At 31.1% G+C, this 3,877-nt stretch overlaps 1 pseudogene; it reads left to right on the top strand.

The window, feature by feature from the left end:
• Positions 1-424: 424 nt before the first annotated feature.
• Positions 425-3,615, top strand: LOC120091994 (cytochrome P450 CYP82D47 pseudogene; annotated as a pseudogene).
• Positions 3,616-3,877: the final 262 nt, after the last annotated feature.

Below are 3,877 nucleotides of genomic sequence, written 5' to 3'. Positions count from 1 at the left end.
AATTCATACTATAATAACTTGCACTCCAAACACAGTTATAAGACAGAATACAATACTCTGCACCCTAAACACAGATTATTATAATATAAAATACAATATTCGGCACCTCAAACACGGACTATTATAAACCAGATTTTAATAGTCTGCATCCCAAACATATACTATAAAAAAAGCCACAGACTATAATAACCTCTTCTGTCCCAAACACCCCCTAAATGGTTAAGAATATGCGGTAGAATGCATGTAATTAATGTTGTTATGACATTAAATTATTAATGGTCCTTGTGGCACACAAGTTGCATCTCATTTTCAATAAAAATTTCATCACCGAACTTTAATTTGAGTTAAAATAAATAGCATGTCTCTGGACAAATAATCAAAATTCCTTCAACTTTGAGACAACACAAACACAAACAACCCACTAATGGAACCATCATCTATCCCCTCTACCGAACTCACAGCCGGAATAATCATAAGTTTTATCTTGTTATTGTATGCTCTGGTCAGGATATTCACTTCCCAACGGCAGAAACTGCCACCTGAAGCCGGTGGCACGTGGCCGCTGATCGGCCATCTCCATTTACTATGTGGGTCGAAACCCACCCACAAAATCTTAGGGGCTATGGCGGATGCTCATGGACCAATATTTACATTGAAATTAGGAATGCATAGAGCAGTGGTTGTCAGCAATTGGGAAATAGCGAAAGAGTGTTTTACTACAAACGACAGAATCCTTGCATCCCGCCCCATCTAGCTAGCGGCTGCAAAGCATTTGGGGTATAATAATTCCATGTTTGCGTTCACTCAATATGGTCCCTTTTGGCGCCACATGCGCAAAATAACAACGCTCCAACTGCTGACGAGCCACCGGCTAGAGCAGTTCCGACGCATTAGAGCATCGGAAGTCATGAGTTTGATTAAGAAGTTGTATGAGTTATATGTGGAGAGGAGAAATGGAGAGGAGAAAGCATTGTTGGTGGATATGAAGACGTGGTTTAAACAAACAACTTTGAACATTATTTTGAGGATAGTGGTCGGAAAACGACTATTCGACGACGACGATGGGAGTGGTAATGAACAATATCGTAAGGTATTGAGGGATTTTGTTGAATTGTTTGGAATATTCATTCCATCAGATTCGTTTCCGTTTCTAAAGTTGTTGGATTTAGGAGGGTATGAAAAGGTTATGAAGAAGACGGCAAAAGTGTTGGATGAGATGATTCATAAATGGTTGACACAGCATAAGCTGAGGAGAAGTTGTGGCCAAATAGAGAAAGAAGAGCAAGATTTCATGGATGTTATGATGTCGATTGTTAAAGATGGCGATAAAGAACTTTCTTACCATGATGTCGATTCCGTCATCAAAGCTACATGTTTGGTAAGTATTTTTTTTTAGGAAAATATATTAAAATAGCACTATTCAGTTGTGAATTTCTTCTACTCAAAATACTTGATTAAGTAATGAACTTAACTCAAACCAAATCAACTATAGAATATTGAGTGCAGTCGGATAAATTGTTTGAGTCATCTATTCAAATAAAATTAAAAAGGTGTATAATTTTTATATGTAAATAATTTATTTAATCGTTTTTAAATATTGAAATAAGATAAACAATTCAAATTTAATTTATATTTTAGAAATTTATTACGTCGAAAATAATTAACATTATTTTTATCGGTAGTTGGAGAATAAATAGTTCAAAAATATTTATGAAATTGAATATAGTTAAAATAAAGATATGTAATATATCTGTATTGTATGTAAAAAAATAATTTTCATATAAAACGAATAAATTTGGGTTGGTTTGAGTCAATTTAAGTGAAATCATGTATCAACCCAAACTCTACGAATTGAGTTAGAATTATCGAATTTCTCAAGTCATGGAATTTTTTGGAACACCCCTACACACGGTAGAATAATGTAAAAAGTATTATAAAAAAAAAAAAATAGTTTTTCATGTGGCAAACCATGACTAAGCTACGAAAATATAAATACAACTAAGGATGCATCATGTATTTTTCATATTGCTATGTTAGTATTTAAATCATTTTTAGAAAAAATCATGTCATCTTTCTATTAAAGTAACTAAAAACTAATCAAAGTAAGTATGCCAACTAAGCTATGGCATCTAGTACCTCATTTGAGGTTAGAGATTCAATTTTTCAAATTCTATTTGTTGAACTAAAAAAATAAAACAAAAACTTAAAGATTAAACGTGGTCGTTTGGAATAAATTTCTCCAAAACGAGGGTAAATTAGAAGTATAATAATTTTTTTAAAGAAAAAAATTATGTATAAAGAGTTCTAGGAGGATCAAACTTCTGACTTCGGGTTGAAATTAAAACATAAATACTATGTTAATTGAACTAGACTCATTTTGCCAATATAGAATATTAATTGTAATTTTAGTTTATTTGAATGGAATATTGATTTTTATATAAAGTTATAATTTAAAATGACTTCTTTTAATGGTATGTTAATTTATTTGAATGGTATATCAACTATTAATGACTTCGAATTCTTTAGCTCAACTACATGTAGAGTTCGAGAAAACTTCTAACCTTTTGTCGAAAAAATATATATATATATATTTTTCAAAATGGTTTCAAATGGACTCGTATGGCCTAATTTTTTTTCTTTTATTTTTTTTTAAAAAACTCTATTATTCTTTTAGTTTATCCCCAAAATGAATATAGGTGGATTTACAAATTTGAGGTCTATATTTTTATAAGTCAGAATTTGATCCTATAGTACGAAATTTTAACTTTCTCCCAAATATAGAAATTAAATTTGTAATTTAACAATAAAAATATATAAAAAAAACTTTAAAAGTTAGATTTCAAATGAAATTATTATCCAAATTTTAGGTAGTAAAATAGATTTTTTTAAAAACAGAAAAACAAATATAATATAACTCTATGAACTATTAATTTGAGCATCAATAATCCTAAACATGGTTGAAACTTATGTAGAGTATGATATTAGCTGGATCAGATACCACAACAACATCAATGACATGGGCTCTTTCTTTACTCGTCAACCATCAAGAAAAACTTAAGAAGGCCCAACTTGAACTAGATGAACAAGTTGGGAGATAGAGACAAGTTGAAGAGTCAGACATAAAAAACCTAATATATCTTCAAGCTATTAAAAAGGAAACAATGTGTTTGTACCCTGTAGCACTGCTATCAATTCCTCATGAATCAATGGAAGATTGCACTGTTACTGGCTACGACATCCCTACAAGGACACGTCTTATAGTGAATCTTCAGAAGCTCCAAAGAGACTCCATTGTTTGGAAAAATTCTAGTGAATTTCAACCAGAAACATTTCTAACCGGCCATCACAAGGACTTTGATGTTAAAGGGCAAAGCCCCAATTGATACCATTTGGAAGTGGTCGAAGATGTGTCCTGGGATCTCATTTTCTCTACAAATCATCATCTTACGCTTGCAAATCTACTCCATGGATTTAAAATTGAAAGGCCCTCAAAAGAACTACTTGATATGGAAGAGAGTGTTGGAATTACTACTACTAAAAAAAGCTCCACTCAATGTTGTTTTAACTCCACGCCATTCTGCTCAATTTTATGAAGATATTTTGCAATCAAATTGAGAATAAATGATCAAACTGTTGCAAAGGTAAAATAATTAGTAAAATGTGTGGTTGTGATATAGAAAGACTAGTTTGTTAATCAAAGAAGTACATATGAATAATATTTTGTTACACTTATGAAAAATTTGTCTTAAAAATAAAATCATTTTTTGAAGAACTTTTAGATTAGAGTATATATCAATATCACTAAACTATATAGCATAGACATGAATACAAATATGGGATATAGATATAATAGGATACAATGATTCGTCAATTTTTA

Source organism: Benincasa hispida, chromosome 9 (assembly GCF_027475165.1).
Source record: "Benincasa hispida cultivar pf3 chromosome 9, pf3_genome.v1.1, whole genome shotgun sequence".
Lineage (NCBI taxonomy): Eukaryota > Viridiplantae > Streptophyta > Magnoliopsida > Cucurbitales > Cucurbitaceae > Benincasa > Benincasa hispida.
Note: the sequence above shows the minus strand (reverse complement) of the source record. Positions and strands in the feature narration are given on the sequence as shown.